Source organism: Balaenoptera musculus, chromosome 6, assembly GCF_009873245.2.
Source record: "Balaenoptera musculus isolate JJ_BM4_2016_0621 chromosome 6, mBalMus1.pri.v3, whole genome shotgun sequence".
Taxonomy (NCBI): Eukaryota; Metazoa; Chordata; class Mammalia; order Artiodactyla; family Balaenopteridae; genus Balaenoptera; species Balaenoptera musculus.
This window is the reverse complement of record NC_045790.1, coordinates 64,173,359-64,192,006: the sequence shown is the minus strand read 5'-3', so window position 1 is coordinate 64,192,006 and position 18,648 is coordinate 64,173,359. Positions and strand designations below refer to the sequence as shown.

At 39.7% G+C, this 18,648-nt stretch overlaps 1 pseudogene; it reads left to right on the top strand.

Annotated features, from left to right (window-relative positions):
- Positions 1-907: 907 nt before the first annotated feature.
- On the top strand, positions 908-17,992 carry LOC118896369 (annotated as a pseudogene).
- The last annotated feature ends 656 nt before the right edge of the window (positions 17,993-18,648 follow it).

Genomic DNA, 18,648 nt, shown 5'->3' with positions numbered 1-18,648 from the left:
AGTACAGTGGTTTGCATGTGAAATGCTGAGACTCAGGTATGTGTAAGGTGTGTGTTGTGTGGGCAAGGGCACTAATGCTGGTTGGAATCTTTTCCCTCCAGAGCACCCAGCCAACCTCAGAGAAGAAGGCTTCTTGGCCAAAATCTTTCTCTAAGGAGGAGGAGAGATCAGTAACCAGCAGTAGACAATGCCAAGATATAGATTAGGAAACCCAGCTTCATATGCTCACTGATTTCGCAAACCCAGAAAATGACGTCATGTATGATATGGATCAGAAAACAGACAAAGAGTGAACTCTGGGAATAACCACACGACCTGGGCAAAGGGCTGAGGGTATTCGAGAAATTGTTTTGAATCAAGTGTCAGAGTTAGACTTGAAAGACTAGGCTGTTCAACAGTGAACTATGTGCTCAATTTGAGTGAGGGTCTCTGCTTTTTTGCTTTTCAAAATGTGGTTCATATTGTTGGCATCGACGGGAAGCTTCTTGGAAAGGCAGAATTTCAGGTCCCACCCCAGATTTACTGAAGTAGGGTCTGCATTTTCAAAAGACCCCCAGGTGGTTTGTATGCACAGTGAAGTTTGAGAACCACTGTGCTAAAACATACTAGATATAGTACAGGGTATCAGGTACTGGTCAGTGATCTCAGTCTTGCCTGCACATTCGAATCACTTGGGCAGCCCCACCCCAGACCAATTAAATCAGATTCTTTTGGAGTAGGGCCCAAGTATTGACATTTAAAAAAAAAAAGTTCCATAACGTACAGCTAGATGGTGGGTGCCCCATATGAAAATGGGAATGTTGCTTTACTGATTGGAGTTCTGAAAGAATTGGCCTCTGGTGTGGTGCTACTTAACGTGTTTGTCAGTGACATAGAAAGGTATAAGATACACTGATTACATTCGCCCATGATCGGGAATTGCCAAAGACTGCAAGCTGACATCCTGAAACCCATCAGGACTGAAACGTTCAGTGACTGTGACAAGAGGGGAGAAAGTGTGGACAAGTATAAGAGTCCTGCTACGTCTCAGAGGGCCTCCATCCTACCACATCAGAAAAGTATCCAAAGGTTAGAGTGAATTGCCAGTGAGTAATGATTCGGTAATGGAGGAGGGGCATGATTTAAAAGGCAGAGAAAAATCAGAGCATGTGAAATGCAGGGAGCAAGAAACCATGATGTAAACTTCCCCTGGTACTTGATGTGGTTAGGACCTTGTATAATATTGTCCAAGTTAGGATGCTAGCACGGAAGTGCAGTTATGATGAACTTTGGATACTTTCAGAGGAGACTGAGGCATGAAGTAAAGTAAAAAGGGTTGATGTTGTTTAGTACGTTGAATAAAAGACTAAGGGGAAAACAACATTTTTTAAATATAAAAAAGTGCTTTTGTTTGAAAGATGGTGATTAGCAGAGCTCTTTTACCAGAAGGAGATTCGAATGGAGAGTAGATACTAGGAAGAAGTTTGTGACGTAAAACGTGAGGAGACTGTGAAAAAGGGTATGAGGAAAAGAAACTTTTATGTGCTAATGTTGCTTTGGGGCCCAAGAGGCAAAAATGGATCTTAATAATATACCTGGAGAGTGAGGACCCTACCAAAGGGTAAATAAGAGGCTCCTGCTCTCTCCGTATGGGGAGTAAGATAATTGTCCTGGAATTCTGCAAATTGACATTGACAAAGTTGGTGTTTCTTGAGTTTGCTTAAACACCCTGAACCAACTTTGTTTGTACACATCCAGTCTTAGCTGTCTAGGATTATAGGAAACCTTATTTATTCTGAGAAAGGGCATCTACAAATTACCACAACAAATTATTAGACTTGATGGAAAACATATAAACATTATCTTTAAGATTGTGAACAAGACAGGGGTGCCCTCTATCACCATTTTTATTCAACATTATTTTAGAGTTCCCAACCAACATGTAAGGTAAGAGAAATTAAATATATGTAAACACTAGAAGGGAAGAAACAAAGCTACAGTTCACAGATACTCTGAATAACTAGGGTTTATTAGAAAACCCAAATGAATCTATAAATAATTGATTGGAATTACTCAGAATTTGGTGATATTGCTGGATATAAAAAAAAATTAATTTAGTAAAACCAATCATTTCTACACACCAACTACAACTGAAAATTAGTTGTAAAAGGAGAGCATTTACAAAAGCATCAAAAAAATCTTAAATACCAGAGTTTCACTTCCAGTAATGGCTGGCTAGAATATTTTAAACCAATCCTCAGAGAAAAGCTGGACAAAATACAAAAATAAATGTTTGAAGGTGCAGAGAGCTATGTAGGCAGTGATAATTTTCAGATTCAAGATCTGGAGTAAGAGGGAAGCCTCAGGAAAAGTGAATTCAGCATTTGGGGGTTGCTTTTCATTTTGAGGCAACCACAGATTCTAAAAACAAAAGCAATAGCTGAGAGATCCAGAAGCTGACCAGAGCTGTTAGCAGTTTTACAGAGCTGGAGGAATGAAAAGTAGAGTTCAAGGCCCATCAAGAAGAGGATGCCTTGTTAAACATCCCAAGATTTTAGTTAGGACCCTACAAAAGGCTACACTCTAGGAGTAAAAGTGAACCAGAGCTAGACAAGTCCAAATAGGACTGAAGCTCAAATCAGCTTAATCCTGATTTGACCTTAACTGTATGTAAAGTTAACTGCAAATTAAATCCTCTCTGGAGGGTAACAATATCATCCAGAGCAGCGTATTACCTCTACAGTTTTTCCTAAAAAATGTCCTCCATGCTATCAAAAATAATTGGATATATAAAAAGGTAAGACTTGACTGAAAAATAAGATAAAAAATTATAATAAAAACAGACCCTAAAAGGAGGTCCAGTTATTTAAGTTATCAGATATAGACTTTAAAATAACTATGATTAGTACATTAAAATAGTTAAAAGAAAACATAGAGACTGTTGGCAAGAATGAGAAACTTAAAAAATATCAAATGGATATTATAAATGGAAAAATGAAGTACTAAAGTTAAGAACTCAATGGGTGGATTTAACTTCAGATTAGACACATCAGACAAGGGAAAGATTAAAGTGGTAGATCAGAAAAAAATATCCATATTGAAGGATGAAATGGAAACAGATGTACAATTTTAGAAGAACATAAGGTATATATGTGACAGTGAAAATGTCCAAGAAGAGTTGATGAGAGAAAGTGACAGAAGCAGTAGTTGGTGAAGTAGTGGCTGAGAATTTTCCAAAACAGATGAAAGACTTCAAGCCACAGGCTCAAGAAATGCTGTAATTTTTCTGAAACGGACAAATAAGCATATCTGGGCACATTATTTCCTCCTGTCTCCTTGCTTCTGGTGTTTCTTTTAGATCAGCTGTCAGTCTTCCTGTTGCTCCTGTGAAAGTCCTACATTTCTTTTTCTCTGACTTGCTCTACCCAATAGATGGTTATTGGCAGAGGGATAGAAAATGGACCACTTGAATAGGATAGAGAGACCAGAAATGGACCCATGAATATAAGGATATCTGTTATAATTATTTGGGAGAGTGGAAGAAAAAGGATGTATTTTTAATACACGATGCTGAGATAATTGATTATACATTTGGAAAATACATGAAATTTGATTCCTACCTAACATGATACTTAAAAATTAATTTCAGGTACACTAAATAGACCCTAAAAGGCAAGACTATTTGAAATTAATGTAGGAGAATGTCATTGTGACATTAGGGTAGAGAAGGATTACTTAAATAAGACACAAAAGAATAACTCTAAAGGGAAATACTGATTATAATAGTTTATAATAAAATTAAAAATTCCTTCATTGAGATATTACAAATTGTGTGAATACATTATTCAGAATATATGAACTCCAACTAATGAATAAGAAAGAGAAATAACCTAATGGGAAAATGGACAAATGAAATAAATAGTAATTTTACAGAATCAATTTCACATGACAGATGGATAAATGGTCAATTTTATTACAGTCAGGGAAATGCAAATTGAAATTGCAATGAGCTACCATTTCATAATCAGCTGTTGAACAATACCAAGTGTTAACTAGGATATGGAGATATAGGAATTCTTATCCACTGCTGTTAGGAGTAGAAATGAGTATATCCATTTTGGAAATGTGTTTGGCAGTGTTGAACCATGAGCATGCCCTGTGATCTATGAATTACATGACCAGGTATATACCTTAGAGAAAATCTTGCATATGTGCACCAGGAGGCATGTACAGAAATTTTCATAATGGTATTTTTTATGAGCAGAGGTAATATAACATATATGTTTATATATGTTAAACACATAAATAAAATGTAGATTAATATAAAAATAATCTACTGGTTTATTGTGATGGTTAATCTTATGTGTCAACTTGACTGTACCACGGGGTGCCCAGATTGAACATTATTTCTAGGTGTTTCTGTGAGGGTGTTTCTGGATGAGATTACCATTTTAATTGGTGGACTCAGTAGATTATACTCCCCAGTGTGGATGGGCATTATCCAATCTATTGAAGGCCTAAATAGAACAAACGGCAGAGGAAGGAGGAATTCACCACTTTTGCTCGCTGCTTGCCTGTTTGAGCTGGGGCATCTTCTTCTGCCTTTGGACTGGGACTTACACCATCAGCTCCCCTGGTTCTCAGGCCTTCAGACTTGGGCTGGAATTATACCTCCAGCTTCCCTGCGTCTCTGGCTTGCAGAGGGCAGGTCATGGAACTGTTCAGCCTCCACAATAGTATGAGCCAATTTCCACGTGTGTGTGTGTGTGTGTGTATAAGAGTAATAATCTATTTATAACAGAGCCGATAGGATATATTTTGGTTCTGTTTCTCTGGAAAACCCCAATGGAATTATCAAAAGAAAGACACATACTTATACAGTGGAACCCTATACAGCAGTGAATATGAAAAAATTTACATGCACCAACAGTGATCAATCTCACAAATACAGTATTGAATTAAAAAGAGCAAGTCATAAAAGAATAATATATTGGTTTAACTCCATGACTGTAAAGATCAAATATAGACAATAAACTATATAGTGTTTCAGGATAACTATCAATATATGGGCAGTAAACACTATAAATTACCAACACAGTTACCTCTAAGGAGGAAGGAATGGGCTCTAATCCGTGATGTATGTAAGTGGCTTCTGGGGTGTGGTGGTATTTTGTTTCTTGAAACCGATGGTGGATGTTAATTAAAGAAAAATACCACATCAACTTCTCTCCCCTGTGTGGGGCTGGATGGCATTGCCAGGTGAGTCTGTAGTCACCACATCCTGGCGAAGGATATGCATTGTGAGTGAACTAAGTATATGAAGCCAATTTTGGCCAAATCTCCATTTGCAGATCTCCTTTTCAAAACTATCAACTCATATTCATTTGTAAGAAAACCTAACCCATCATGTTTCAAATCCTCTGTGATCAGATTGCCAAAATACGGTTTTTGGTACAGCTACTTGTTTTCACAAGGTCTTTGGAGACCATTTGTGACACTGTTTAAAATTGTTCTCCTTCTGTCCTGCCTTACAAATTCTGAAAAGTTTGGGCTGATTCAGTTCTTCTAAGCTGAAGGCCTCCATGCAAGGTCAAGTTAAGGTTTTCTCTCTATTTTGATTCCACGAACATTAAGGTCTCACCCTCCCACACTGCTGTATTGTTGTACAGTTCTCCCTAGTCCAGGGGAGGAGCTTTCTGTTTGGCTGTAGAAGCCCAGGTCACCTTCAACCCAGAGCTTTGGCAAACTCTCTTTGAAGGAACAGCTTGGCATCACATAGTGGCTTTCAGTTCAGAGGTGACGCTTTATTCCCGATCTTCCTCCTCCATCACCCTTTGTTTGTACAGGCTACTGGTGGAGAGCAGGAGGGGTGACGGCGTGATTCGATGCGGAAGTCTGGATTCTCAGTGACTCAGTTCTCCTTAGCATTTGTTTATGCCTGCCTACTCCCAATCTTTAATCCTTACAAACCTTTCCCCACCTTAGTAAAATATAGTGTTATTTCAGCCTTTCTCTTGTTCCTGGTGTTTTGCAGCTAGGATGTACCTTGAACAAAATATGCCCCCCTCACCAATCTGGCGAGGAGAGATGGTGGAGTTACAGGGCCCTTGGATGAGGGGAGGGTGAGGAGTGGAAGGAGGGAGGTTTGTTTGTGTTTCTCAAAGAGAGCTGCCCGTGATACCAGGCTGCCTGCCTTTGCTGGTTTGAAGTCCTTGCCAATAGCCCTTGCTTATTTCCTTGTGAGTATTCATGCATTATCATGAGGTCTTTTATTAAGCTGGCATAGTGGCTGCTCAGTTTTCCAGTAAGGAAGCAGACATTGCCTCATGGCCTTAGGCACTTCTGGGGGTAAAAGAATGTAAACTGCTAAAGCCCTGCCCCTCCATGTCCCCGCCTCAGACTCCATTATGTGCTGAAAACAGGAACTAAAAAACAACTAAAACACTCTGAATTGTCACAAAAGGAGAGCGCAGCCCCAGCTGACAGTGATGTGGGCTTTATGGGAGGAGAAGGTCTGCATGAGGAAAGAGAGAGAGAAAAAAAAGAAAGAGGGGGGACACTCAAGTGAGCCAGGGGAACAGTGTATGTGGCTTTTTGAGGCTTTGTGCTAGTATATACTTCTGGATTCACTTGGGGTTCTTTATTGACTTCGACTGTGTGTAGAAGATCCTGTCTAAGTACGTATCAAGTACTTTAACCCCTCTCTGATTGGAAATGTGTGAATGCATCAGTATAGAGGGGTGTGTATATTTGGCAGGGGTGGGGGAGCAGTAATTCAACAGTCCAACAACAGAACATGAGGGAGTGGGATGGAGTGGAGCGTGGGCCACTGAAAAGCTGTCATCCCAGGCCGAGCCCTGGGTGCCTTCTCTCTCCCCCTGCCCAAGGGGCTTCTTTGCCAGGACCTCCAGAGGGGGTCCAGAGGGTGGAGAGCCTGTGACAGCTAAATCACTGGATGCCTGCCTACTGGGGAAGACCCTTATGTTGGCTTGGGCCCGCTTCTGTTTTATAGCCTGATAGATTTGGGCTCTCCTTTTCCCTCTTCAGAGGCCTACAATCGGCACCAAATGTTTCACATTACTCAGTGTGAAAAACCTCCTATTCTTTCAGATTTTTTACAAGTTCATACATCCGTGGAAACCCGATATTCCATATTTCATTCTGCTTCGTGGATGTCATTGTGAGGGATGCGGGTTCACATGCAACAGGCCTCTTTTGGCTTTGATCAGCTTGACCGCAACTAATTGTAAATGGAGAACAAATGAAAGAAATATTTACAAATTTCATGGGAATTCAGGCAGGGCCTAAGCCTTCCCTAATGCTTCCATTCACAGTAAATGTTTATTGAATACTTTGACTCTACTGTGCACTTCAGTATTTATATAGTATTAGGTTTTAGCTTGTTCTGGAGGGATCCAAAGAGTTAGTAAACCGACCTTCCCCTTCTCCCTGCTTTACCCCCTTCCCTTCTGCAAACTTCCTTTCTTTTGCATTACAAAATCTGCTGCTGCCTAAAGAAAACCAACTCAAATTCCGAAGCGAAGCTACAGCTGTAAGAAGGGGAAGGAGAAAAAGGGGGGGAGAGACAGAGAGAAGGGGGAAAAAAAGGACCGTAAAATTTAAAACAAATTTTGAGTTGCATAGTCGAGTTGGGAAAAGTCAAATGAAATTGTTTGAGATTTGTTCAAAATAAAGTTATAAATTTTTGGAACCAGGTTAAGCAGCTGTTGGGTCAGGCAGGCTAAGGCCTAAAAGGCAGCACCGACTAAGAGCTGAATATTATGCAATCAATCAACAGTTGCCTGGATACAAAGAAACAGCCATAGCCCTGTAAGAGGATTTCTGATTTAGGACTTTCCATTTCTAAGCCTACTTTTCCAGAAGAAATTTTGTTCACTCAGGAACCAAAATAACCTTTGTGATTTCTCCCTGGAGGTAATAGAGACGAGTCACGCTATGGCTAGGAAGGGGTTGGCCGACCCCTCCCCTCCAGCTTCCCCGCCTCATGGCATAAGCTGGAAGTCCTATCAGACCCTAGCTTCTTCCAACTGCTGTCATGAGCTGCTGACACTTCCCAGGGCAGCTTAGACAAGTGATGGTCCAGATACTGAAGATCAGACAGGAGGTGACTTCTTTCCAGAGAGCCCTTTGGTTACCACCTTGGATGGCAAGTGCTTCTGAGGTTGGCCAATCAATGCTCCAACAACTGCTCTTTTAATCAGGAGTATTTCACATCTGTACCTGCTGTACCCTGGGCCCGTTCCACACTAGGAGTTGGAAAAGGCTAGATTCTGTTGTTTGTGGACCCTGGCTTAACCTGCTGTTCTCCACCTTTCCACCCAGGCATGAAAGACATGATTTAGGGATCACTCAAAGGAGAGGGTGAATGGCCGCAACAACCCCAAAACAACCTGAAAGTCTAATGAGAGAGGTGTTTGCAAAGGAGGTGGTCGTAAGACAGGATAGACGGCTTGCGATAGAGGAGAGGTGGCAGAGAAGAGGGATGGGGCGTTGGAGAAGGTCAACTCCAAAGCTAAGAAAAAGTGGGAATGGGATCCCAGAAAAGAGTGTTCAGAGCGTTTTATTACAAATTTGCTATAGAAAGTAATATTTTAACTTTTACTCATTGTTCTCCTTCCAGTGCTCTCCTCTTGCCTCTGGAGCTGCACTTCTCATTCCCAGGAGTCCTCTTTTAAAAAACTGTGTTTTTCAAACAATAGCTTCCCATCACAGTGTGCTCTTATAGCCTGCTTACTCTTAAATGTAAGTGGACAATAGTAACAGTTTTCGTTTTTAAAGATTATTTGCGAAAAGCTAAATGGACAGAGCTGGAATGGTGGGGTTTCTTAGCCACACAGCAGAGCACAGAGCTGGCTGGAAGTGAACTAACTGACCACATGCAAACTGCTTGACCTTGCATGTGGTCAGTTAGTGGGGGACATTGGTCTTGGTGGGTAAGGTACTGCTCCGTAGCCTCAAAGGGCAAGATAGTATGGTGTTTAAGGACTTTAATTTTGGAACCAGACTAGCAAGGTCAAATCCTGTCTCTGCCACTAATCAGCTGTGTGATGGGCAAGTTTCTCAACGGCTGTCTACCTCAGATTCCTCATCTAGAAAATGGGGCAAATAATAGTGCCTGTGTCATGGCATTGTTCTGAGAACTGAATGAGTCAATGTACATAAGATGTTTAGAGTAGCACCCAGCACGTAATACATGGTGCATTAGTATTGGCTGTTTTATTATCTCAGGAGGCAAGAGGTATTTTCTTTATCAGAGAATTAAATTCTCACTGCCATCTTAGCAACAGAAGTGTTTATGCAACTTAGATTTCTTTGCTCTTTTAGAAAGATACTCTACTTCAGGGCCTTTCTGGGACTAACAATCCTATCAATCTACGTTTAGTACTCAGGAGTTACTGCTGTGTTTTCACGTTTTAGTTATTTCTTATGGATTTTAATTCAATACTACATGTATTTTAAATCATATATGAATTTTTAAAATGTATGTTCCCCTTAAGAATCGAGAGGAGAAAATCCACCTGCAATGCATTTGCGGAAGAATGCTCAATTAGAAAGATCTTTAAACTTGCCCTTAGCGCCTTAGACCAGTTTTCTTCAGTGTGCCTTAAGCAAGAAAATAGTCATTTTTCCTAATTATCTGTTTTAAAGATGGTGATTATAATTTTTCAATGGTCAGATATTGAATGAATTGTTCAGAAATGAAATTAGAGTGTGTGTTAATCAGTAGTAATTAACGGAAGCAGAAGGAAGGAGGTGGTGGACAGCTGTAAAGAAGTGTTGTCTACCTTTCCTATTAAGGACTTGTCTGGACTTCCATGAACAAGGGACAGAAGACATTTATTCTATCTGAAATTTGAGCTATGAAGATTGTCCTGTGTCTAAACATTCTTAACGCCTCCAGCATTTTTTCTAAACTGCAATTTAAAGAACAAGAAAGCAAGTAGTTCGCAAATGGTGCCTCTGCACAAATGGCCAACATTCCAGATGGGGTTTTGTGGGGCTCCACCCACATTAAGTTGACCGAAATGGGGGTGACCCAATGACAGTAGACCCTTTTGTTGTATTGTTTTGATGCAGAGCAAGTGACATTCCTCAGGCCCCTTTTCATGTAGCAGTACGCCACAAAATATGTTGCTACTCTTCTTACCTGTGGGACTGGCTTGTATCAACTCCAGCACTTTTAGGCTTATCCGACGGCAAATGAAAACTGATACTGGTGGGCAGTGTTATGACTACTTGGTTACCAGACAACCATTCACCTCTGTTTCCAAGTCCTTTGAGCAGTTTCAACTTAACCCTGAAAAAATGTTTATGAGCAATGATATATACCTATATATCCAAGAATATATTTATACAAGAAAAATAGGAAAATATGCACCTATGTTCTCTTCATATGATATATATTACTCATTCATGCTGGGATTAGACATTGTATCATGATGATGGGTGCATATGGGTTTGTGTGTACACCTGTTTATGTGGTGTAATGTGACTCTGTTTGTATAGGTGCATGTCTATGTGGCTATAGATACATGTAGACACTCTGAAAACAGTGCTTCTTTGGCTATAGAGTGAACAAATCCCCAAACCCATTGATTATGTGAATGTTGCTCATATAATATGCAAATCCTACAGCACTGCTAAATGTTAGAATTGTGGGAAAAGGGAGATGGTCTTAGAAATGTCTTCTATAACATTGCTTGTGACATTGTGATTTAATTGTCCTGGAATGTAGCACAAGAGGTTTGCACCTCTTACCCCCTTGAGCACTGAGAAAATTATAGGCTCAACCAAATTACAGTGAAACAAAATCTGTTGAAAGTGAACAATCTACTTTATGAATTATGACACAATATAAATATTCAATAATTAATACATGCTAATACACACATTCAATATATTCAACTTTTCAACTGCAAATATTTTCTAGAATGCCTTTATGTAGTTACATCTACTATCTGTGGAAATTGAATTTTAGCTTTAGCCTTGGGTAAATTTCAAACAATGACAGTTCACTGGAAGTGACTCCAGATGCCGTTGAATATAGAAATTGAAAACTGGCAGCTAGCATGCCAGATTTTGCCAACAATTGGGTTTTGTTTGGCCGCTTGGTATCTGTGTGTGTTTGTGTGTGTGTGTGTGTGTGTGTGTGTGTGTAAACATTTTATGGAGGTATAATTGTGACACAATAAACTGCACGTATTTAAAGTATACAATTTGATATTTCACAGGTATATACCTGTGAAACCATCTTTACAATCAAGATAATTAACATATTCATCACCACAGAAAGTTTTCTCATGGCCCTTTGTAATCCCTCCTTCCTGTCCTTAGCCCCTCCAGGCAATCACTGATCTGCTTTCTGTCACTATAGATTAGTATGAGTTTTCTGAACTACGAATTTCTGAATGGAATCATACTGTATGTACTCCTTTTATGTCTGGCTTCTTTCACTCAGCATAATTATTTTGAGATTCATCCAAAAATCATAATAATTACAAAGGTTTTCTCCAATGTTTACTTGTAGAAGTTTTATAATTTAGGTTTTACATTAGCGTCTACATCCACGTTAAGTTAATTTTTGAACATGATCTATGTTCTGTATCTATGGTTCCATAGATGGAAGTTCATTTTTTTTTTCATATGAATACTGAATTATCCCAGCACGCACTGTTTGTTGGAAAGACTATTCTTTATTCACTGCATTGCTGTGACACTCTCAAGCTGGGGCAGTTGTAGGGGTTACCTCATTTTCCATTTCTCAGAGGTCAGTGTCCCTCGCTGACTGATGTCTAGTGTCTTGAAAACCATTGTTTCATATATTTAGTCTATTGTTGTTTATTTCAAGTGGGAAGGTAAGTTTGATCCCTGATGCTCCATCTTGGTGAGAAGTAGAAGTCCCATGCTTAGAGTATTTTTGAAATTTTAAAATAGATAAAAATTAGGAAATATCGTATTCAATCTAGATTTCTGGCTTCTCATGGAAAATCTGCAGATTCGGCAAAATGAGATATACACTCCACGTGGCATCAATCGATTGCACAGTTCCCTCTTTCTTTGTGGCAGGAGCTTCCTAGCTTCTCCCAGTCCCCATCTTGCTTGCTTCACTCATTTAACTTACCTACTCGAGCCCCTTAGTCCTGATCAGTCCAAGTCTTTCATTTCATTCAGGAGGAAAGGGAGAGAGGCAAAGTGAGATGCTATTAGAATCTGGGTTATCTGGCTCCAAATCCAGTGGTATTTCCACAGAGATTGAACAGTCATATTGTATTATTAGTATGGAGATAAGCAAACTGAAGGTCTCATTAATTGCTGACAGATTTAGATGCTCAGTGCCTATCACTCACACTCTTCTTACATCTTGATATTTATCTGTGAAGTTTATTATAATTTATCTGTTGCAGTATTTGGAAGCAAATTATGTAGCAGGGATTTAACTGTTATTTTTTTTAAAAGAATTGCTTATTCAACAAAACCATCTTTTGAGGACTATCATTTTTCCTTATTAAATAAATTGCCCGCACACCTATCAGAATGGCCAACATCTGGAACACTGACGACACCAAATGCTAATGAGGATGTGTAGCTGTAAGAACTCTCATTCATTGCTGGTGGGAATGCAAAATCGTGCAGCCACTTTGGAAGACAGCTTGGCAATTTCTTACAAAACTAAAATACTCTTACCGTTTGATCCAGGAATCATGCTCCTTGGTATTTACCCAGAGGAGTTGAAAACTTATTTTCACCCCAGAACCTGCACATGAATGTTTATAGAAGCTTTATGTATAATGACCAAAACTTGGAAGCAACCACGATGTCTTCAGTAGGCGAATAAATAAACTGTGGCACATTCGGACAATGGGATATCATTCATTGCTAAAAAGAAAGGGGCTGTTAAGCCACGAAAAGACATGGAGGAAGCTTAAATGCATATTTCTGAAGTGAAAGAAGCCAATCTGAAAAGGTTACATAATGAATGATTCTAACTATATGACGTTCTTACCCCAAAACTATGGAGACAGTAAAAAGGTTAGTGGTTGTCTGAGGCTTCGGGGAGGGAGAGATGAATAGGCAGAGCACAAAAGAACTTTAGGTGAGTGAAAATACTTTGTGTAATACCATAATGATAGATACATGTTGTTACACATTTGTCCAAACCCATAGAATGTACAACACCAAGAGTGAACTGTAATGTAAACTATGGACTCTGGGTTATAATGATATGTACATGTAGGTTCATCAGTGGTAACAAAGGTACCACTGTGGTGGGGGATGCTGGTAATTGGGGAGGCTGTATATGTGAGGGAGCAGGGGTATATGGGAAATCTCTGTACCTTCCATTCAATTGTGCTGTGAACCTTAAACTGCTCTAAAAAGTAAAGTCTTAATAAAAATAAATAAATTGCTGGCAGCATTTATGTTGAGTGTCGCAAGCTCTGAGTCCCACCATAAGATAATACTGAAATGACAACAACGTAGAGAATATGTTTATGGTGTTTCTCATCTATTCATAACTTTTTTAGATTATTGAAGGTGTTTATGTATATGTATATACATGGAGAAATTCAATCTGTTAGCCTGGGGAATGACGTAATAACAAGCTATATTTACCCATCCCCTGTCTCAATTGATTAGTCAAAGTATTATTAAACTGTTGTGCAAAATATAGGAATAAGGGTCAAGAAACAAACCACAAAACCACTAAGGATCACGTGAAGTCACACTTTCTTAGTAGACATGTTGTAAAAATGCATACGATGCATTTTTGGAAACAAGTCCAACATCTTACAAAAATCTGTCTCTTTACTCTCAGATGTTAGATGCGATGGAAAAATAAACTATGTAGAACAATTTATAACTTTTGATTTCGTATTCTGGCTTAAAAAATAGATCCTGTAGAAAAAGAACTGAAGGCATAATACAGAATTATTTTGGTATTATTTTACTGACTTACCACAGATGACTATTTCTGATTTAGAAACAAAAAGGAACTGTCAAACTCCCTTACGATTTCCATGTGTTGGATTATATTAGATACCTAACAGAAACTTGTTTTACCTGCTTGCAAGAGCTTTTAAAACTGCCTGAAAAAAAAAAAAAAAAAAAAAAAAAACCTGCCTGTGTGACAAAGAATACCTTTCCAAAAGCAAAGTGGGAACATGCTTTTACTAAGATAGCAGATAATAACAAAGCTTGGGCTTCTGGGGAATATGTCCCCTTCCAGCCCAGCAGCTGGAGAGCTGCCCTTGAACGACGGAACGGAGCAAAGAAGCTCAGGATGTGGGTTTCTACTTTTCGGAGCTGACGGTATTGGGGTGTAGGATACTTTATATATTGATAAGTTCTCAGACAGTAAATTCTGCTCTTCTAACAGGTTTTCAAAAGAGTGTTGTTTAAAACCACTGAGCACTTTTTCTGTTTCTTTCATGCTTACCTCTCTCCATTCCTATTTTCTCTCTCTTCCTCTCTTTGCCTTTTCCCCTCCTCCTCGGCACCTTCTTAGGACTTGCTTCTTTCTGGATTCGAGCATGTCTATGTTAGCCTCTCCTTGAGAATCCTCACTTAACCGCACCTCTCCACACATATCTTTCTCCCCCTTAGCATGTCTCTTTAGAATGCTTAAACAGGACATTCACACCCACTGTGTCTCCTCAGATCCAGCAATGTGACCAGTTTCTGTCCCCAGTTCCCTTCCAAAGCTTCCATTCTGGCTAATATCTCCTGTGGTCTGTTCATGGAGAGAAAGATTGATCAGACTGAATTTTTTAGTGATCTCATGCCTCCTTGGGCAGAGTTTGTTTCTCTTCTTTCTAAGCCAATTTGACTACCGGAGACATTTTTTTCACTTTATTTTCTTCTCACTTCATTTTTCTTACATTTTTCTCCACCTTCTCCCTCCTGACTCTTCATTAACCCGATCATCGACTCCTTTTGGCTCTACACTCAACATCGATTTCCTCCCAGATCGTATCTCCTCTTATTTCATTTCCTACATTTTCATAGACAATCTGTAATTTAAAGTTTTGTTTTGACCCCAAAGCTTGGAACTATGCTGATAAGTTTTTGATAGTCTGGGTTTCTTTCACCATCTTCCTTCACTCCCCATCACTCTTGGTTTTCCTTTATTAAAACAAAAAATGTTATTGTCACCACTGGAGAGAGCATCTACTCAAAGTTGATTTCCTCTCCTGAAGACATCTTTCTTTTTACACATAGTTGTGCACATCTCTTTCCTTGTTGCGACTCCTGGAGACCATTCGTGATGAGATGTTTATTTTGTGTTTGTGGCTCTTTATCATTTTCCTCCCAGTCATCCTTCCCTATCGCCATTCTAAGCCTAACTTTGACTTCCTTGCCTTGAGGAAGGTTGTAGATGGGTCTGAAGATGAGGTGCTTGAAGTGGCTCCCTGGCCCTCTTTCAGCTGCTGGCTTTTGCTTTCCTGGAGAGGACTATGCTGTGGGGAGGGGAGGGTAGGCGAGTAGAAGGTTGGGGAGATGGAAAGTGATAGAGAGAGAGTCTCTTCCTGGCCTGGGGAGGAGACAGAGGGTCATGGTCCATGGCTCCCATGAAAGCTGGTGACCTGTGTCCCACTCTCACGTGCCTTAAGGGAAGGACAAGGCTGGGACTAGGGTAAGGCAAGTGAGGCAACTGACTCAGGCATAAAATTTGAGAGGACTCTCAAAAAAACTCAGTCATCAAGGTAATTATATTTTATTGCAATATTTTAAAAAGTAAAAATTAATGCAAAAAAATCCATGATGAACAAATATCAATATTTTAAATAAAGACAGGCTGTGGAAGGGGTGGAACTCCAGAGGATGGTAGCTGGTGTATCCCAGGCATTGTTGCCCCCAGGCAGCTTAGCAATGATTCCCAGGCTCCAAGGGCACCGATGTAGCGGAGTCCCTTGATTTCTAGGAATCCTGGGGGTTTGGGCAGGAGCCATCCCAATAGCAACCAGTACAGAGAGACGGACAAGAGGGGGCATCTGTAAAAATTGTTTGATGCCGAAAAATCCCTGGAGACCTTTGCCTAGCCATGGGTAGGAGCCCAGGTAATGGTAGAAATAGGGCCTTGCTTTTGGATAGATTTTTGTATTTCAAATAAATATAAATAAGGCATTTACTGCACTCACAGCTTTACTGTTGCAAATTCATACTGAGAACACTGCCTCCATCTGGAGCTTTGTCACTATCTTGAGTGAGGAATGGGAAGCTGAGATTCTTTATTTTCTCTCCCCAGTTCTGTATTGCCTTCCCTTCCCTAATCACAAAGTCCACTCCTATTATTAACCTGTGACTCACTGACCTGGCTTTCATACATTTAAAGATCTGGAAATGGTATATAAAAAACCAAAGACATCCTCTTCTTCTTGCTTTCACATCCTTAAGATCTGACCTCTTTTTTCAGGTCTCAGAATCGGCACCTTAATATGGGTTCTGCAAGGCAGCTTGACTTGACGGAACGGTCATGGGCCCCGTGAATGCTAGGCCTGACTCTGCTCTGAACGAGCTGTGTGAATGCGGATAAGTGAGTAACTTTCACTCTCTGACCCTCAGTTTCCTCATCTGTGCAGAGAGGGTTAAACCAGATGAGCTGTAAGGTTTCCCTCTGGCCCAACATTCCATGTGTTCTAAGGATGATTTTATTTGTCACCGAAATGCGGATTTCCAGCCAGTTCACTTATGCTCACTTTAAAACAGCCCAGCTCTGATCTTACTTCTCACCCTGTACTTTGGCATTGTAGTTTCCATTTTCAAAATCTGTTGACCTTTAGTTGTCATCTGTGTTAAAATCAGATTCTTCGCTCTTGGTTTCAAGATGCCAGCTTATCAAAGGAAAATCTCTAACAAGGTCTTTGCTCTGCTTGAATGTAAACTTTGCTGAATGTTAAAGCAGAAAAAGAAACCATAAGACTTTGGGCCAACCATAAACTAGTTTCCTCATCTGTGAAATAAAGAGGTTTTATTAGATGCTCTTTTAAGCCCTTTTCAGTTTTAAAATTCTAAATTACTTCAAGAAGCATGATGTTCTTAGATTCTGAATAAGTTTGGTATCTTTTTTGTCCCAATCATCAGCCTTTAGAGTATTCCAAGTTTCTTCTCCCATCTATTACCTACAGATTTACATAGAAGTATCAGCTTCTTAGCTCTTGCTTGGCCCACCAAACTTATGAAACTTGGTGTTTGACGAACACTGCTGTTTTATAAAGAGGTTGGGGAGTTCCCCTAATCCATATTATTTTAAACATTTAAAAATCTGGAAACCTTTTTTTTTTTTTTTTTAAGTGTAAAGTGGTCTTTCTAGCCACTGCGGAAAAGAAAGCTGTGTATGTTCTCTACTTCATTTGCCAAAAGAACGGCATAGGCTTTCTCATTCTGATGCTTGGGGACTGTGAGATTTGGTCTCTGGATCCTTGTTTTAAAGACAACGGTGGGGTCTCCTTGCTTCCTGGTGTGGTTTCACTGCCAGGTTCTGTGAGTACTTCTGGGTCACTGACCCAGCTCTGCAGTCTCTGGGGCTGCTGAAGGGGCCTCTGGGGAAAGTAGGCACCTCCTGTTGAGTCCTGGCTGTGTTGCTGTGTCCCACAGGACTTCAAGAATTTCTTTCTCTTAAGTGGTAGCATATCAGTTATACCGAAATGCACTTTAGGAAACAGTCTTCAGGAGGGTGCAGATAAGTTCCTACAGTCTTAATAGATCATCCCCAACTCACCCTTCAAGTCCCACTTCAGTGTGATAAGGCTAAAAATTTAGCTCTGGCACCTACACTCAGGGACAGAGTCAACATTCCAGAGGCTCTGCACATATGTACACATTCTGTGATAACGTGTGGACTTTTGTATTGAGTGAGGCTGAATTCAGAGAGATGACAGAGCTTACTAAAGTGGATAAAGTGAAAATTGTAGCTTATGATGGTAAAAATACTGGCTTTAATACTACAGAAAGTAGAGAGGAAAAATGGCTTTTTAGTGCCGTCTTCTGTCATTAAGCAGAACTTTTTGAAGTGCAGCAAAAATGAGACTTTAAAAAACATTAGTCTAGAAATGCAGGAGTGATTACACTGTGATGCACGGATTGGAGGATGTCAGTAGAGAGAAGCTTGTAATTCTGTGACCTCTTATATCATCTTCATTATGCAGCATGAAGAAACTTAACTTTTTATGACAAGTCAAAATTGTTGCCAAAGAACAGCATTTAATAAACTCATTCTAAAACTCATTGTGACTAATAATAGGTGGCACTGTTAAGCTAGCAATATAGAGATATTAGATAAGCATTTTATTAGCTTTAGATAAAGAGCACCATGTTCATTGTAGGGAAGCTGGAAAAATATATCATTTCAGTAAAGTCATGTCGGTTTTATCAGGTGTAACTTTTGCAGTTAATAAAAACCATTAGCAAGAGGTTATAGCAAATTCTGGATAAATTTTACTTAGAAAATCTATTTTCTAAAGTAATACAGAACCAGTGGTAACATTGGTATGAGAAACCTACTAAGAAATAAAACTCTGTTAGGAAAAAGTAGATAATCTTCAGACAGAGTTCCCAGCCAAAACAAAGCAACAAAATCAAACCACAAAACCCTGTTCCCAATAAGATAAAATAGTCCCATTTGACATTAAATCATTTCTTGAATTGGCTATA